This window comes from Tenrec ecaudatus, chromosome 7 (assembly GCF_050624435.1).
Source record: "Tenrec ecaudatus isolate mTenEca1 chromosome 7, mTenEca1.hap1, whole genome shotgun sequence".
In the NCBI taxonomy this organism is placed as follows: domain Eukaryota; kingdom Metazoa; phylum Chordata; class Mammalia; order Afrosoricida; family Tenrecidae; genus Tenrec; species Tenrec ecaudatus.
Window position 1 is genome coordinate 113,069,420 of NC_134536.1, and position 20,330 is coordinate 113,089,749.

Here is a 20,330-nt window from a genome sequence, read left to right on the forward strand (position 1 = left end):
CTAATGACATGAGTGGTAGCCGAGTTCCCAATACCACACATTCAATTCAGTTTGCACTTTTTCAGTACAGTGTTCATGGTGGTTCTTATAAGTTAGTCGAGAGGCACCAGAGACCAAATCAGTCGAATTAGAGCAAGCAGGCTTTATTGGGGAGAAAGACCCAGCCTGGGCGACGTCCCACGGTCCACAGTGTCTGGGCTGGGGGAGTCACACTCGAGGCTACAGGGGTGGTGCTTATATGCCCGGGGAACCTATGACTGGCTGTCTTGAGTCCATATAAGGTAGTCAGGGGTTGGGAGATACAGGTATGTCCGGGTTTCTGGGATGTAAGGTGTCTTCCTGGTTCTGGGTATATTCGTGCCGGGCAGAGCGGTGGGCGAAAACAAAGCGGGCACTGAGCCAAACAGGCCGTGAACAAAACGGGCCGTGAATACAAGAAAGAAAAAAACTTGCAAAGCTGCTGACAGGTTACATAGCCAGCCCTGGTCAGCTCCGCAGATGTGTGTGGGAGATTCAAGGCCACTTGCTGCTTGCTGTGTCAGCTAGCTCTGGTCAGCTCCACAGGGGTGGGGGAGATTCAAGGTCACTTGCTGCAAGAAGCCAGCCTGGCATTGACCCGGCCATACAGTTCTGTATACATGTATAGGTAATTAATGCTTCTCTTGAAATTTTAAATGGACAGAACAATTTTCTACTTACATGTTCTGCTCTTGATGGTATTCGTTACAAATAGGCACAATGTGTTGTTAAAAACAATGTGACAGTCCCTCAAAACCAGCAATTCCACTCCCAGGTACAGACCCCAAAGATTTTAAAGCAGAGATGCCAAAATAGACTTGCACCCAAGTTTTTATTGCAGCACTGTTCATAGTAGCCAAAAGGTGGGAACAACCTACATGCCATCAACGGGTGAATGCCTACATAAGCATCATGTGGCAAATACATACAATGAAATACTACTCAGTCAGTAGGCCACGTGGTACATTATGTGTTGGGCTGGAAGACAGGCTGAGGGTCACACAGCCAATTATAGTCATTGCTGTTAGTAAGTTGTACATCTGAAAAAGTTGAATTAATAAAAAGTATACAATATACAGAGAACAACAGCCAAACATAGAGTAACTGCTAAACCGGTCTATGTACAACCAGAAAGTTCCTGGCATCTGCCTTCTTGTTTCTGAGGTTTAGGAACCTGGCTCCATGGTTCCACGTTGGGCCGCTAACCCATAAAGTCAGCATATGAAAAGACAGCCACTCTGCGGGAGAAAGGGCTTTCGGATCCAGAAAGCGTGACAGTGGCAGAAACTCACAGGGACAGTTCTCCTCTGCCCTATAGCATTGCTATGAGTCAGAAGTGACTCTATGGCAGCGAGTTTGGGTTTTTGGTTTTTTAGAGATTTAGGGTCATGATTTCATTGGACTTTCCAATAACTGGCCTTATAATTTACTGAGTGATTCTGCTCCACCTTCTAGTTCATTGGGGTCTTAAAACCCTTCAGAAATGGTAATGGGAGTAGCAATACCATGAGGGTAAGGGTAAACTGGAGGAAGAAGGGGGATAAAGGAGGAACAGATTACAATGATCAACATATAACACCCACCCCTAGGGGGAGGAACAACAGAAAATTTTTTTAAAAGACAAAAGGTCACTTAAAAAAAAGATCTCTTCAAGTAGTCAATCAAATTATAACAATTGGTTTCTTTTCACATGAAACAAAAGAGGAAGAAAGTGGCAGGAAGAGGAAGCTACTGTGGATGCCCCACGGGGGTCCAGCATCTCACTAGATATGCTGATTGTACTTTACATTAACTTGGCTAGACCAGGATCCTCAAGAGTTTGGCGTTAAGGTCTGCCCTATAAAGTACAGGTCTGAGCCTGATGAGGTCACCTTGGCTTTGTGGCCTATTTCATAACCACAAATAAACCATATGGAGAACTTGCTCTCTCACCTATTCTTGCTGGCCTAGACCTGGCCAGCAACTGGTTTCTGGGGACGTGGGCCGATGGCCTGCCGTGTGGCCTGCCATGAATGTTGCCTGCTATTGGATCCATTCAACTTTGCTGACACTGGCCCGTGGGCGTCCGCCTCCTGTTTCATCCTCCTACCTCACGGTTCTCCAGTAGCCAGCCACTGCATGAGGAGGGAAATTCTCCAGCTGAGCAGCTGACCCACAGATGTGAGTGTGTGGACGGGCCTGCTATTCAGTGGCTTTGTGGCCTTTTATTTTTCTCTCTTGATATGAATTTCTTTACTGAACATATATGAGCATCACTAGTTTTGTTTCTCTAGAAAACTCAGCCAAATATAATTGGGCTTTGTGTACTTTGCTCCCTTTTATTTACGTCCTGCAATTCTGTTAGAAGTCAAGATGAATTTAAAACTTTTGCTTTTTCCTTTCAGAAGTTAACTATTAGTCCATCTCTCCATTTGAAGGGCAGAACTCACTAACAGTACCTGCCGCTGGAAGCTGGACTAACCTCTCCAAATAAAGAGAGTTTGAGAAACAGATGGCCTAGAGTAAGCTACACTGTTCCAGACAATCCTGCCCCAGGCCTTGCCTGTACACCTTTATCTGTCAGGCAGGGAAGCACATTTTAAAAATCATTTTATTGGTTGCTCTTACAGCTCTTATAACATTCCATACATCAATTGTGTCAAGCATATTCGTACATATATTGCCATCATCATTTTCAAAACATTTTCTATTTGAACCCTTGGTATAAGCTCTTTTTTCCCTCCCCTCCCCCGCCCTCCGCCATTCTCGTGAATCCTTAATCAATTCCATAGGATTACTATTTGGTATCTTACACTGTCCACTGTCTCCCTTCATCGACGTTTCTGTTGTTCATCCCCTTCAGGGATGGATTCCCTCTTTCTCTCCTCTCCCCCTTTCTGACCATCCCCCCTACCCTCATGATATCGCTTTTCCCACTACAGTTCCTGAGGGGATTATCTGTCCTGAGTTCCATGTTGTCAAGAGCTCTTATCTGCACCAATGTGTGTTCTCTGGTCTAGCCAGAAATGTAAGGTCGAACTGGGTCATGGCAGTGGTGGGCAGGAAGCATTCGGGAACTTCCTGAATGCTTTGTCAGTGCTACACTGCACCATGGCTCACTCCTCATTCCTTATAACCCTTCTGTGGGAGCATATCCAATTGTCTACAGATGGGCTCTGGGTCTCCACTCCAACCCCTCCATTCACATCGATATCATTATTTGTTTTGGGATCTTTTGATACCTGATCCCTGAGCCTGTGGACAGCTCATTCATACACTGGCTGGCGTGCTGCTTCCATGTGGGCTTATTTGGAAGGAAGCACACCTCGATGGGCAAGGTGCTCTCTGTCTTCCGGGGGGACAAGTACTCGATAAATATTCTCACTCTCCTTTCTGCCCCCGTCCTGTGAACTGGCTCACTCTACATAGGCTGCTCAAATCACCCATATTGCGTGAACAGTTCCCTGAGATCATCTTTACATTTTAAACCCAAATTATTCCCTGAAATCTTAAAAACCAGAAAAACAGGTTAGCTTTCTAGTGAAAACTGTCTCATGCATTGTGCTCTAAAAAAACAACAAAAACTATTATGTGGGATTAAATTGACAACTAAAAAAACATTAAAGAAACCTTAAAGAAGAGTAAATTTATATTAAAGAGAAGGGAACAACTCAGAAAAATAGGAATGGATGAGCAACTTGAAGAAAGTCATGGCGACAAATAGTACATATAGAAACAGTTGAATTAGAGTATGCTTTGCTAAGCTCTTAACAACGATTAATAGATAAATAAATGCCCTGTTGCTGTTGTCCTTCTGTGGCCAGGTCTGTTCTGTGGGTAACAGAACCAAACACTGCCCAGTCCTATGCCAGCTTCACCCCCTGCGCTGGTTGAACCCCTGTGTCAATACAGCCCATAAAATGTGTCCCTCTTTTTGTGATCCTCTAACTTTACCAAGCACGCTGTCTTTCCCAAGGACTAGTCTCTCCTGATGACAGGTCCAAAGCACGTGAGACGAAGTTCCATCATCATTGCCTCACAGAAACATCCAAGATGTTTTTTCCAAGATAGAAAAATAGTAGATTTTTGTTCTCTGGTAGCACATGGAAATCTGTTCTCTTTACCTATACCGTAATTTAAAGGTACTTTTCTTCTTTGTTCTTCCTTATTCATTGTCTAGCTTTCATATGTACAGAAGACCATAGAAAATATCATGGCTGAGCCAATCACACCTTTTCATTCTTACGGCCTTAGAGTTACTTCTGTCTCATAGTGACCCTGTAGAAGAGGGAGAAGAGGGTAGGGCTCCCTTTGTAGGTGTCCAAGATTGTAATTCTGTACATGAGTAGAGCACCTGGTGGCTTTGAACTACTGACCTTGCAGTTAGCAGCCCAATGCATCACTCACTCCGTCGCCAGAACTCAGTGGAGGTCTTGTGCCGCAGATTTGCCCAGTGCAATATGTTGTTTGATTTCTTGACTGCTGCTTCCAAGTGTGGTCACTGTGGCTCAACCTTCATGAAATGAAATGGTTGACAGCTTCATAATGTTCTCCATTGTCAATGATGTCATCTACTAGTTCAGTGGCAAATCTTCATGTGCTTTGTGTTGAGGTGTAATCCACATTGATGGCTGTAGTGTGTGATCTTAATCAGTAAGTCTTTCAGCTTTCCTTTAATTCCAGTAAGCAAGGTTGTGTCATCTACATCCCACAAGTAGTTAATGGGTCTTCCTCCAACCCTGTTTCCATGTTCTTCTTCATATAGTCCAGCTTTTAGGATTATTTACTTAGTGTACAGATTGAATGAGTAGGGTGAAAGTATACTACCTTGAACACATACCTTTTCTAATTTTAAACAACGTAGAATCTTTGTTCTGTTTGAATAACTCCATCTTGGTCTATGTACAGGTTCCACAGAAGGACAATTAAGTGTTCTAAAATTCTCATTCTTTGCGAAGTTATCCAGAATATAGTACAATCCACATATTGACCGTCTTTCCGTAGTCAATAAAGCACAAGTAAACACCTTCCAGGTATGCTCTAATTTTGATGAAGATCTGACTTCAGCAATAATATCCCTCATTTTATATCCTCTTGTGAATCCAACTTGAATTTCTGGCAATGTACTGTGCTTCTAATTTTGAATTATCTTTAGCAAATATGTATTTGTTTATTATAATGATGATGCTATTCAATAACTTTCACAGTCTGTTAAGTCACTTTTTTTTTTTGAATGGGCACAAGTATAAATCTCTCCCAGTCAGTGGTCAGTTAGTCTTCCACGTTTCTTGGCCGAGAGGAGGGAGTGCTTCCAATATTATATCTGTTTGTTGAAAAATCTCAATTGGTAATTGTCCAGCTCTTGGAGCCTTGTTTTTCTAATGGCCTTAGTGCTGAATGAACATCTTCCTCCAGCAACCTCTGGTTCTCAAATATGGTTGAATATCAACCAGTCACATTTGTTAGAGTGGCTACATCTTCTCTCCATCTTTCCTTGATGCTTCCTCTACATTTTCAGATAGGGGTTCTTTCTGGCTTTCCCTTCCTGTTTGTATCTTTCTATCATCTCTCTCTATACAAGGATATTCTAAACCTATCTTTTAAATATTCCAGAGCAGCTATGGGTTAAAAAGATTCACAAGGTGAACTTTCTCCCCTGACTTTCTCTGCCCCAATTTATTTAGTTAAACGATACGTGGGTTTGGTTCCTGTTAGCAGGGAATCTAAATGGTCTAAATACAAGAGAGCCCTCTTGGAGTCTTCGCCTAGCATTGGAGAGCACAGGGATAGTGCCTGGCGTTCACCTGAAAGAGGGATCAGCTTAAACTGTGATGGGAAATAATGAAAATCCGAATTAAAGTACAGAGTTTGAATGTCCACGTTTAGGAGGCACAGGAAAGGGTACTGACTTTACAGGGAAGAGCTTCTGGCCGTATCTACCCTTGAGATATCTGACAATAAAACAGCCGAGAGCAAGAATAAGAAGTGCATACTTAGGAGGGGATGTCCCCGTGAGTCCATCTGGGAGTGTGCCATCGTCTCAGCGAACAGTGTAGGGCTAGAGCAGGAGGGAAGGTGACAGGAATGATCCTAAAAAGTCTACCAATACAACCCTTGGGAGAAGAAGCCAGTCTTGGAACATCTGCCACACTGAGAACTTCAGGCCCAGACTCTAAGGGCAACAGTTAAAGGAGATCTTGCCTCTCTCCTACATTTCCTCCTTCCTGGTGGTTTAGTGGCTAGCTGCTGGGCTACTAACCACAAAGCCAGCAGCTCCAAACCACCAGGTGCTCCGAAGCAAAGAGGAGCCTGTCTAGCCCTGTTACCATATCAGAAACACACAAGGGCAGCTCATGTAGAGTTAGAGTGTCTCGGAAAGCCACAGGGCAGTTCTACCCTGCCCTATGTTGACTCAATGGAAGTGAGTTTGGTTTTTTGATGTGGTCTGACCCTCAAGGGACAAAAAGCAACACATAACAAATGAAGAAAGAAGAGGCACAAATTAGCGATGAATAGGCCATGCTCCCTCCCTACCACGTAAGGCTGCGGGTTATTGTGCCTGCGTTATCCCTGGACTGGGTTGGGGTACCACGGGGGAGTAGAAGGAAGAAGCTTTAATTTGCACATGGAATGAAATTTTCGAAACCAAGTAGTACTTATTAAAATCTGTAAATAAGACTGTAAGTATTTCAAAATGAATGAAAAAAAAAAAAAAAGCAAAGACCCTGCCAGAAATCTTGTTAGTGGCATGAAAGGGAGACCCACCTACGTGGGTCTAAAAGCAGTGTTGGAAAGAATACAATTATTTCTCAAATTCTTGTTATTGGATAGAGTCCTTCAACCAGGAGAAGGTGTCTATATTGAAAATGACAGCGAAGTCATAATTCCTCGTGTATTTCAATATGCCATATATACTTGAATATAAGCTGACCCAAATATCAGTCGAGGAACCTAATTTGACCACAAAAACTGCATTAAAAACATGCTGGAAAAACTCAGCTTATACACGTGTATATATGGGTATTAAATGAAGGTCAATGAGTGAGGTAGTTAGTTTATTGTGACTACCTGGCCGATAAACACATATGGGATTAATTGAAGGGCAGAGAGATAAATGGCTCGGCTAGCCTCGCCTTTCTTGTCTCTTGCTCTTTGATCATCGGACCAGTGTGCAGCTGCCTTGCTTGTTCTGTGCCTCCATTTGCAAGCTACACTACCTGTGGGACACCTAAGCCATGGACCATGTCGTTGAAATTTGAGGTTCCTTCAAGACCTGCTTCACCACACAATTGGAATTTACATCTCTTGAGCTAGGGACTGTCAGACCCTGTCATCTGGCTGACTGTTGATGACCTGCCTCGCTGTTTGCTGCCGGATAGCCTGAATTGCTCTACAAAGCACTACCTGGCGGTCCTCAAGACTTGAAGGACTACCACTGTCTCATGGGGGTGAGTTGCACTGAGCCATTTGTACTACCATATAATTTAACTGCTTATTTCTTGTTTTATATATCCATCTTTCTGTATAAATATATAATTATTAGCAATCTGGTTTTGTCTCTCTAGAGAACCCTGTCTAACACAATGAGCTTGTGGGTTGAAATGACCTTAACCATGTAAATCATTTTAAAAATAGTGGATACAAGATAAACACAATGTTGTCAGAACTCAACTTTAAAGATTGTGTACACATTTATTCTCTTCTCTCTATATTAAAAAATATCCAACACAAGAGTGTTCAGAAATTGCAAGAGTGGCAAAATACTATTAAAATTACAACTGTAAGGGGCCCGTGCCTATAAAGCAAAGCAAAGCAAAGAAGCAATCATAAGCTGAATGCCGAATTATTCCAACCTTTAAAGGAACTGGAATTGTCAATGACAATCCTTTCATGATAAGATATAAAAATTTCCTATACATGGAGAGTCACAGATGCATAAGAATCAAGTCATGTGATAAAATAACCTCAAAAATCTTGCTGCAAGCACATTATAAAAGCTCTTTTGTTCCTTTCAGGTAGCAAGATAAGCACTGGAATTATTTTGCTTATGTATTAGGTAATAAAACTTTTAAATTCAAGCATTCACTGAAATGCCAAGTGAAATATAACTTTCATACATTGTCAAGAATTCCAAAGCATGCATCTCTGTTTAGCTGAATGATGACTCAAAGTGACATTTCCTGTCAGGACATTCTTTGAAAGTACAGTAAAATGCTATTATGAAGTACTTTGCTATTCTACGGTTTCATTTATTCTCCAGATTCCATCTCGTGCCTTGTACACCCAAGGACACAGAGAGCATCCCACTCACCATAAACAAGGGAAACCCCTGTCAAGTGCTGGCATGAGCCCTGGACCACAGCCTGATGGGGATCTCGCCAGGAAACTGAGTGCAGCTGATCCTGAAATGACAAACAAACAAAGTAAATATATAAAACAGTGGAAGACTACTAACAATAATCAGCTTACCTGAAATGAAAACAAAAATAAATATATAAATATATAAGTTCCCCATGTCTTACCAAATAGCAACAACTGAACTAAACTTTGGAAAAATCTGTCATATCATGAAAAACTTGATCTAAACAGATCACATTAGCTACTTAAAATCCCATTATACATCCTTTTATTTAAGAAAAGTTGTGTTTTATTTATTAGTTTTTGAGCAATGGTGGCATTGGGCTAATTTGCTAACATTAGCAGGGAATTAAAAATAATAGCAGCATGAAGCAGGGGAAACTAAAGCAGTAATTATGGTCAAAGAGGTTTTCTGAGTACTGCAATTTCTCTTCATATGATAACGTGGAATGGTTTAGAATCATAACAGTCATGCTCTAGAAGGAGACATAGATCATCAGGACTTTCTTGCAGCTTTTTTATTTTACAAATAAGAAAACCCAAGCCCAAAGTGAGATTTCCTGGGTCGTACATTTAATTAATGGCATTGAATCATTAATTCAATTTATTTATTCATCACATATTTGAGTGCCTCTTAAGTTTAAGGCTTTTTGGAGTTTAGGGATTTTGGAGACTATCCAGATGATATGGATCCAACTTAGCCTTACAGAGACTGAGAGAGCAGGAATAGAGATAAGATGTCTGCCAGGCACATAGGTCTCAGACCCACTTATTTCAATATGACCTCATGTTAATATAACTGGTCAAAATCTCCAAAGAGGCCATTTACAAGCCAGGTCACTTTACAAGGAAGCTTGACTTCATATTGTATAGAAGGTTGTCACTCAGGGGAGAAATAGAATTTTTTAAAAAGGAATTGGCTTTTAGAAAATTAACTCATCAGCAAACTATTAGATGGTTTGAATAGTCAAGATCTGGAATGGAAAATGACTGGAAAAACAGTGCAGAAAGATGGTGGTGATGCAGGCAGGTGACTGGGAAGGTGTCCACGCGCCGTGAGCTCACAGCTGACTTCAGAGAACGGAAGAGGGCCTGCGGGAGAAACCACCATCTGGACGTGTCCAAAGCAACTCAAGGCAATGAGTGATTTTTCTGTTGGTTGAGTCCTAATTTAAATTTAGGTATTTGTTGTCTAAAGTCTACTTCTCTAGTCCCTCTCTATCTGCTATGTTTTCTAAGAGTTAATTAGGAACTAATAATTACATAACTGCCTAACAACCACAACTCATCTGACATTAGGACAGATCAGAAAATCAAGCTTATCTATTTTCATGGTTAATAACAACTATTTTTATTTAATGAAGGATTTTAAAAATACTTTTTACTTATTAAGAAACAAGGAATCCTAACCACGCTGTGGGTGAGGCTTTAGGCTTCTAATGCAAGGTCGGTGACTCAAACACACCACGGGGGCTCAAGAGAAGAAAGGTGAAGTTGTCTGCGCCTGGAAAGATAACCCACATGAGGTTGCCCTTAGTAGGAATGGACTCAGCTGTGGGCCTGGGGAGAAGCCTAAATACAGACATGTACATATGTAAATATATATATGTTTATGGGGGCAATAGATTTATATGCATATATTTATAGGTTCAGTAGTAGGGTAGCAGATGGACATTGGGCCTCCTCATGCATAATCCCCCAATGCAATAGCACCTCGCCCTGCTAAGCAGCCATTGCAGGATACCCATCTTCCCGACATGATCACTGAAGACAGCCGTGTGTGTAAGCAAATGTGGTAAAGAAAGCTGATGGTGCCCGGCTATCAAAAAAAGATATAGCGTCTGGGGTCTTAAAGGCTTGAAGGCAAATAAGCGGCCATCTAGCTCAGAAGCAACAAAGCCCACAGAGAAGAAGCACACAGCCTAAGCGAATACAAGGTGTTGAATGGACCATGTAGCAGATACAAAGGAACAAAAACAATCATTGTGTGATCACCTTCCTCACATAATGGCTGAAGACGAAAGTGTGCATAAGCAAGTGTGGTGAAGAAGGCGGATGGTGCCCGGCTACTGAGAGATATAGCGTCTGGGGACTTAAAGGCTTGAAAGCAAACAAGCCGCCATCTAGCCCAGAAGCAACCGAGCCCACACGGAAGCAGCACACCAACATAGGTGACCATGAAGGACAGAGGAGACCAGGTCTCCAACATCAAAGGTAGGGTGGTGGTGAGAATCACATCACCGTGAAAGAGGGGGAGTGCATGATGGGGACCCAATGCCCACCTGTAGAGAGCTGAACACCCCTTCCAGAGGGGTAGTGAGGAGGAGATGGGCCACACAGGGTTCAGTGTAACAACAATGAAACTCAAAACCTTCCTCTAGTTCCTGAACGCTTCCTCCCCTCCCAATCATCATGACCCCAATCCTACCTTGCCTTGCGGACCTGGTCATACCAGAGGATGTACAGCAGTGCAGTGGGGATCTGGAGGCACAGGGAATCTAGGACAGACGAACCCTTCAACACCAGCGGTGGGAGTGGCGACACCAGGAGGGAAGGGCATGTAGAAAGGGAGAACCGATCTCGGAGATCTATGTGTAACCTCCTCTCTGGGATATGGGCAAGGGGGAGGCGGGTGAGGGGAGACGCCGGGGAGTGTAAGATAAGATATAATAATTATTTATAAACTATCAAGGGACCAGGGGTGGGATGGGGGGAGGAGGGGAATGGGGGGGGTGGAAAGGGAAACCGAGCTGATTCCAGGAACCCGAGCTGATTCCAGGAAGGTGAATTATGAGAGTGACGAGTGCAACGAATGTGTAAGGGTGCTTTGCTCATTTGATGTATGTACAGATTGTGATAAGAGCCTTATGAGCCCTAATAAAAAGATTTTAAAAAAATGATTAGGGCAAAGAATGTACGGATGTGCTTTATACAATTGATGTATGTATATGTATATGTATGGATTGTGATAAGAGTTGTATGAGCCCCTAATAAAATGTAAAAAAAAAATAAATTTTTTTAAAAGTAAAAATAATTTTATTAAATTATAATACATTCTAACTCATATTTTTATCATCTTCTATATGATAACATCAGCAATATATAGAGTACTTCTATTATGTATTGAAATAGAATTGTTTCATCAAGAAAATGTATTTGCAAACTCAAATGTAAACAGAACTTTTTTGTTCAGAAAATTATTTTTACATGGAAATTTAAACATGTATGGTCAAAAATAAAATATTTGAAAGATAAAAATATAATAATAATAATAAATACATACAGTGCTTATAATTTTCCTACAATATGACAGTAGGTGTTATAATAGCATTTTATTTTTTATAGCAACTTGCTATCCCCATTTTACCAACTGAGGCATAAAAAGAAAGAAAACCAAAGCCATAGTAATCAAGTAAATCCCAACTCAGATGACCCAATAAAGGACAGAATAGAATTGCCCCATAAGATTTTCCAGGCTGAACATCTCCCTGGAAGGAGATCAGTTAGCAGTGGAGCACTTCACCACTGCACCACCAGTGCTCCCCAACAGTGAGGCCCAGGAAGACGAAATAACCTAAGGTAAGCAGCTGGTACCTGGAGAGCTGGGCTACTTACCTGGAGCTGGCTTGCTTTGGACTCCAGGCTTTCAACCCAGTCTCCCAGCGCCTCCCTCAGAGCTGCCCCAGCTCAGGTTCAACTGACTTGCTTTCTCTACTGGTGTGAACAGGGTATGGCGCTGCTCTCTTCCCACCAGATGGGGTACAGGAAAATCACAGACCATCCCTGGGTTCCGAATGAGATTTGTGCCTAATGGTGTCTTGAAATCTTTATGTAGGATTTGTAGATAAGTTGGAACAGGTATATGCAATTCTTATTTAGCCTTATTTTGGTGTAAGAAAAGGCGCAAAACCTTTAAACAGATTTAAAAGCTTCCCATACAGCAAGTGAAAGGGATTATGCTCAAGAACTTGTTGGGAGTCCGGCAGGGTTCCGGAACTCGGGGGCAGTAGGAGCTACCGGCTGGGCTGCGACCTGCCAAGTCAGCAACTGCAAATCACTTGCCGCTGGAGAGAAGACGACAAGGCTGCCCACTCTCTTAAAGTGTCACAATCTCAGAAACTCACAGGGGCAGTTTTCCCCTGTCCTACAGGATTGCCGTGAGTCAGAATTGATTCGATGGCAGGAAGAGGCCAAGTTAGCAGTTCAAACCCCCCAGCCGCCCTGCAGAGAAAGATGAGGCTGTCTGCTCTCACAATGACTTACAGCCTCAGAATTGCCTAGATGGCAGTAGGCAGGGGTCCATTCAATCCTTTCAAAGTGGGGACATATTTGCATAATATTAAAGGGCAAGCAGGAGTTGTCTGTAAGTAAGAAATAGTAACTCCCCCCACTGTAGCACAGTCCTTTCCCACTGGCTTACCATGGAGAACGTATTCGTCTTCTTTCTTTCCAAACTGCACTAGGAAAGCGGTAATGAGGGGCTAAGGGACTGTTCCTGATGGTTGCTTCCAGAAATCCTCTTCCCTTCAAGTGATCAGTTATCAGGATTAAATATTCTGAAATAGTCACTGCTCTTTAGTCTAGTTGATTTCTAATGACGCATTTCCTCGTACTCTCATAAACACATCAATCACCACGTTCTGAGCCTCCAAGTTTATTGTCTTTTCACACTTCTTTCCCCCACCAGTAGAATCCTCCCCTACTCCCCCTACCCCCCCACCCCCGTGTTTAAAGTTCTTGGCTGCAAATTGGCAGTTCAAATCAGCCAGCCACCCCTGAGGGGTGGGGGTGGAGCGAGGAGATGTAGCAAACTGCTTCCTTAAGGGCTTTCAACTTTGGGGGTGCTATGGGGCAGTGTCACTCTGTCCTGACAGGGTGGCTTCAAGTCAGTTACCACTACCAATCGCTGAACAATCTCCACTTAAAAGTGATGGTGTCAAGTGCGTGTAATGAGTGCCAAACCATCTTTGGAGTGGAGCATATTTAACTTGCATCCTGTTCCCTTGAGGTTTGCCTAGTAAGGTGTGGCTATTAAGCATAGCAAGTTCATTAACAAAGATACATTTTAAAAAATCTATTGAAAACCACATGACATGATTGACTGTGGGTTATTCGGTTTTACATACTGTGCATGTCAGATGGCTTCTTAAATCATCTCAAGAGCTAGCCATAATTCCTTAATGGGGAAAAGCTTCCTCTTTTCCAGGGACAGGAGTAATTATTTCCTACCACTCCAATCTCCAAGCTACTGCAAAAGATTAAAGTGAACTTTTGAAACAACAGAATGATCAGTAGTTGCGCTTTATTTGCAGCATGCTCCCCACAACCCCCTGCCCTGCGTACAATACCAGCTCATAATATTTACCTCCACATAGTGATACATGATCAACGGCGTGAGCTGTTTGCTGATCTAGTGTTTCCCAACTTCCTTCTCTCCTGAAAAGGCTTTCTTGGCTATCTTGCCTTATTGTTCTTAGGTATCGACGTTTAAGAAGCCACCATGCTAGATTACATTTGTAAATGCTGTAAAATGCCAAAACTCATCCATGGGATAATTAAAAACACTCGTGGGGAGTGGAGATAAGTGAGAGAGAATGTCATTTCTGCTCCCCCATGCCCCATGATAAATTCAAAGACTGGGGATCATCTGCAAAATAGACCCACGAAGCAGTATAATTAGCCGTTTAAAGCACTTTACATTCACTAATTATTTAATCCAATCCCCTCCCTATGGAGAATATTTAATAACGTGCTGACCTTAACATAAGAAGATTGTCCTGCTGAGCCCTCCCCCAGCCCCACCCCAGCACGCACAGCATTGTTTTGCTAGCAGCAAGGAAGAAGCTGGGCTTCTCTTTCTCACCCAGGTCTCCCGTGAGGAACACACAAGCCCCATCCCTGGTGGATGAGGGGAGGATTGCAGATGCAGGCTTTGCTAGAGATAAGGCCTTGGACAACAGACAGCCTTAGGAAGGAAGACAATGCCATCCGATTTCTTTAGCTCCTGTACTAATCCGCTTAGCTACTACCGCAAGAGACAAGGGTGGTGTTTTTTCTGTAATCAGTACAGCTCTAAAACCAGCATCCTGCATTTAAATATCTGGTTAGGAGTCATGAGCCTACTAATTTTAGTTTCTCACACTTTTCTAGCATTGAAGGAATGTGAGAAATCGTAGCTGGCATACACAAGTATGGAGGAAATCAATGCTTTGGCAGCAGACCCAGAGTTCACAGGGACTGAGTATGTGGGCAGGTACCTGCAGAACGGAGTCACAGGTGGTATAAATGATGGAGACCCTGAATAGTGCAAGACCCTGGCTGCTAACCAAAAAGCTGAAGGTTCGAGTCAAATAGAGGCACCGTGGAAGAGAGGCCTGGTGATGTAATTCTGAAAAACCAGCCACTGGAAGCCATAGAGAGCACAGTTGGAAACATAATGCTCTGGAATCAAGTCCAAAGCAATCGCTGTAGCAGCAGGAGGAGAATGTCAACGGGCAGAAAGCCCCGGCGAACCGCAGAGGCGGGAGCAGGATCAGGACACTCTGAGAAGAAAGGGGACCGAACTACAAGGGGCATAATGGACGCACCAGTGTCCTCACTTGAAGAGGAAAACTTATTTAAGATAAATATTACAGGAAAACTGCCTAAATCTCATAAACTTCTCTCTATATCGGTAGCATATTCATACCTGCTCATCTTTTGAAAGTGAAAGATATTATTAGTAACTCAAAAGCCAAACTCATTGCCATCCAGTTGGCTCTGACTCGCAGAGAGCTTACAGGACTGCCCCTGCGACTCTCGACGACCATCTCTTACCGGGAGTGGAACGCTTCCTCTTTCTCTCAAAGAGCGGTGGTGGTTTCGATGGGCTGATTTTCTGGTCAGGAGCGCAATGCGTAACCTCCTCCACCAGAGCTCTTCAGTAGAACCAATCAGGGCAGTAAGCAGCACCAATGTTCATACTACGATCACCCATGAAAAATGGCTGAGCCAGCACATGCATAAGCATGACTCATACACGAGTGGACACCAAGTAAATACTCTTTTAAGTCATGTTTGTAAGGTATTCCTGCCGAGAACTTACTATTCCACCTGTAGTGGAGGAAACCTTCAAGTACCAGACCACTGTGGCATGTCTACGAACAAAAGCCTGGGGTTTATACAAAGGTATAAAGCAAACTCGATAGAGCCAGATCCTCAAACTGCTGAATTCTTAAGCCTCTTACATGCCGCAATGAATGTTTAATGCTACCAGTAAGAATCAACAACTAATTCAAAGTTATCTTCTATGGCTTATATGTCTCTCCTTGCTGCACCCACAGGCTTCACAGTGGTCTCCTGAGGCAGATGAGAGGGTAGGAGTCAAGACAACCTTTAGGGGCAAGATGGGGACCTAGGTCGCCCCAGGATAGTGAGAACCTGATGGGTTGGGAAGAAATACAGAACCTGGAATAGTCAAGTACATAACAATGAAGCCCAAAGGAAGACTGTGTCTGAGAAAAACTGAACATGAAGAACCACAAATTAGCACACCAGGGAACCTCTCTAGGAGCCCTAGGCCCAATGGGCTGATCTTGTATGTCAGTAGAGGAGGCAGCAATATATAATACAGTAATCTATTATGTATATGATATATTATAGTAATATAGCAAGAATTTGTGGAGCACCAGAAACTCTTCCTCATCTTTGTATGTAGAGATTTTCCTGAGCTCAGTGCCCTAGAGCCTGGGCGTTAACAGAATCTGGGTGAAATTCTGGTTCTATGATCTTGAATAAGTGACTTTATTCACCCTGAACTCTAGTTCGCAAATATACCAAGTGGGCATAAATGGCAATAATTATTGTTTGCTTGAGATTGTTGGAAAGAGTGCATTACTTATGGGTAATGTATGTTGCTGTTATTGTTAGGTGTCATAGAAATCAGTTCTGACTCACAGAGACCCTGTGGACAACAGACCAGAACGCTGCCCGGTCCCCGCCCTTATTGTTACGTTTCAGTCAACGCGTCAATCCATCTCATGAAGCACCTCTTTTTCGCTGGCCCTCTAATTTGCCATGCATGATGGGTTTTTTACAGGGATGGGTCTCTTCTGAAAGTCTTGGTGTTGTAGTGGTTAACCATTGCACTGCGATCCATGTAGTTGGCAGTTCTAAACCACCAGCTACTCCTTGGGAGAAAGACTGGGCTTTCTACTCCCATAAACAGTTACAGTCTCAGAAAACCACAAGGGGTCAGTATGAGTCAGCATTGATACCATGGCAGAGAGGTCTCACGTGAGATGAAATCTCCCCATCTTCACTTTTAAGGATTATTCTGGCTGTCTTTACGAGATTTAGTTGTTCTTTGGGCACTCGATGGTATTTTAAATATTCTCCACCAACACCATAATCCAAATGCGTCCTTCTTCTCTAGTCTTCCTTATTCATTGTCTAACTTTCCTCTTTTGAGGAACACATGACCTGCTTTCTTACAAGGCCAGCATTCCTGGGGTGAGTGAGGAAGTTTGACTATCACTTTGAGTGACTAATTCCTTAGTATGCTTTAACGTCCATCACCTTACTATGGGAGAGTGAGTAAGCTGAGAGTACTGTTAAGTATGGGTATGTGGAAGAATGGTGTAAAAGAGGTACACAGAACTTGAAAGCAATCGTGATTTCCCCTCTTATTGATGTAAGCAAGTTTCCCTGGAGTCAGTCCTATTTGCTGAAACATAGAGTCCTTGCTAAGGTTCAGGCAATGTTTCTGACCAAGAAACAAATCAACCTAATGGTGAACTGCTGATTTGACCTCTTCTTGCCTGGCCTAACGCTCAGAGTCCTCCATCTGAGAAGACCCATCACTTTCATGCACTAAGCAATCATCGTAAAAAGCGTGGAGCAACGCAGTTTTGTCTATGGGACGAGATCCTATATTGCTTCAGGACATCTTTCCTAGGGAACATTATAACATTGATTATCATTACTGTATCTTATCATGTGTCAGCAATAAAGACAGCCTTTAAAATCAATTTGTACTTCTTAGTTCTTAATAAAGATTTTTATTTACAGTAATACCTTTCAGATTTTTTGGCACACTCACCCCTTTATTGAAAGGTCAATCTGAATCTATTATTTTATGACCATAAGTATTCCATTTCCCTGAAGTGGAACGCCGCTTGCTTTAAGTGTAGGTTAAACATATGAGGTACTTAGACATTTTCATTTAAAAGCCTTAGGTAAATGGTCTCGGGAATGAGCTACTTGGATTCTGAACTGTCATTAAAGACAACCTGTCGTAAGTTCATCCAATATTTCATATTATCTCATAAGTTTCATTAAATATTCATAAGAAGCTGAGAAGTACTGCTAATATCACTTCCCTTTCAAAAGTGTACCGGAGCCACAAAGCTTTCTTCTTGAGAAGCCTTGCTCCCAAGTAACCTGTACATCAGTTTCCACCATAAAAGCCTGGCATATTTATAAACATAATTGCCCAGGTTACAGAAGAATCATCCTACTAGATAAGGATCCTGGGCTATCCTGTTTAATATTCGGTCACTAATTATGAAGCAAAACAGCAGGGAAGACATGACCTGGTTGCTTTCAGAATGATCACCAGAGGGATGAGCCCCAGACATTTCTCATTGAGCAAATATTTAGTCCTCATACTGGTCCTACATTGTCCTTATTAGAGTTTCAAGAACTGTCTATAATTCACGAACTAACATGTAACTTTGCAAGTGAGTCTCTATTCCCATCATCCAAATCCTTCATCCTTTAATCATATTTTCCACCCATCCATGGCCATATTTTAAAAGGAAATGATAAGAAATAAAGTATTGATTATTCAGGGACAATGAATTATTAAATGTGGCTTTCCAGCCAAAGTCTCTAACTCCCACCAAACGCCCCTTCCCTCCATGAGTCTGGTAAGAAAGTGGGGGAAGATATCGAAAGGATTCACCTGTGAGTAATTGCAAACAGGATTCCCTGGAGCTGCATGCTGCTGGGTACAAAAGGAGCTCTCTGAGGAGCAGGACGAGGGATCTCCTCACCAGCAAGAGTCAGGAAGGGAGCATGTCCTCTGGACCAGAGATCTCTCCACAGTGAACCTTCAGGATCCAGATGATAGCCATCCCCTCAGAGAAGTAGCGGCAGAATCAGGAGGCAGAGCATGGAACAAAGTAATGGACTTCCCAACCCATAGATAAGTTGATGCTTCTGTGTAGGAAGCTGCCTTGTGGAGTAGGGAGCCTCTGGGCACTAAAATTGAGGAAGTGGGACTTGTTGGCTCAGGGAAGTGGAACTGTGTACCTACCAATGGACCGAGGCTTATTGCAGTGAGGTACCTCTGGGAACTCAGGAAGTTGAGTTTGCTGACCTGGGGAGCTTGAGGCTTATAGAGAGTAATGTAATCCTTTGAGTGTTTCTTAGCAGATGTGAAACTTTCTAACACTTACCAGTAAACAACCACCAGTGCATTTCTCAGGGACATTACAGCATGTTAATATCTTTGATAAATGCTTTAATCATGAATTTTGTCTGTGAGTTTCTGTGTAGCCATCACAATGTATATTAGAACTCAAAAGAAATAAAATAGGGAACATTAAGACTATAAAATATGGACTAACAATATAAGAACACAGAGGTAAATTACAGATCATTAATTAAGGCAATGTAGATTAAAATTTAGTATCACTTGCATAAGCCATCATGTTAGCTTTTATGCAAAAAAAAAGTGTTCTCTGCCTTCCTATACCTGATACTTTAGCATAAATACTATGAACTGAGGGGGGAAATGGATACACCTCCTCTAACACTAAGAAAATGTGGAATACGCATCAATTTATCAGGGGTCTCTGTGTGAGATTATATGTCAAATCTGGATATTTGTTGTTGTTGAAATCTGAATATTTGGTTAAATCAAAGAAAGTCAGAGAGTGATGTGGGGCTAAGCAATGAAGCAACTTCTCTTGCACAACTTGACAGATAACCCCGCAGAAGAGCTACCTTGTTAATGGGCAGGGAAATGCATCTGGAATTGGTGAAGGATCTGCTTTCCTAAGAATACTGTGTGCGAAGCAGTCCACTCTGGTGGGTTAGCATGTGAACTCCATGTGCATCTTAATAAAATTTTGTTCCAAAGAGCTTACAAGATTTGTCCAGGAAAGGCAGCGCTTGACTCTGTCCTGATACTTAAGCAGCCCTGCCTCGCTTTTTGTATGTAGGAGCTCCTACCTCGCTACCTACTTAAGGGAAAGAGGCAAATATAAAAGAATGGGTTTTGCCCCAAATATGAACAGAATGGAAATTTATTTCATTTTCTTTTATTTCTTTTATCAAATAAATAATTATTTCTTCTCTTTGATCAAATAAATACTATTTTCCTTTCATTGTGACTTGGGCGCTATTACAAAAGAGAACGGAAGAGGAGATTTTGAAGGGCGAGGACAGAGAGTGAAGCAAATCCACGGGGAAGAGGGTGGCGTCAGGACTGAAGGGAGGCGTGTTAACAACGGGCATCTTGCGGAGTACTCAAGCTTGCTTACTGAAAGCAAAGAGAACTTGGAGCACGTGCTGATGACGAGGAGCAAGGCAGACTGCAGGAAGGACTACCCCTCACTGTAGGGAGCACAACGATCCTGGACCCTTAGGTAACATCACGAATGAATTTGCCGACAGAAAGACATCTTCAAGGATTTCATTTTGATTGAGTCCACCATCAACGCTCCTGGAAGCAGCAATCACGAGATCAAACACTATATTGCATTGGGTTAATCTGCTGCACAAGACTTCTTTAAAGTGTTTAAGAGTAACGCGGTCACTGAGAGGATTAAAGTGAACCTGACCCAAGCCCTGGTATTTTCAATCACTTCATATGCATGTGAACACTGGACAATGGACACGGCAGGGCACAGAAGAACGGATGCATTTGAACTACAGCGCAGGTACTGTGGCCTGCCAGAACAAGCAAATCTACCTGGGAAGAAATCCAT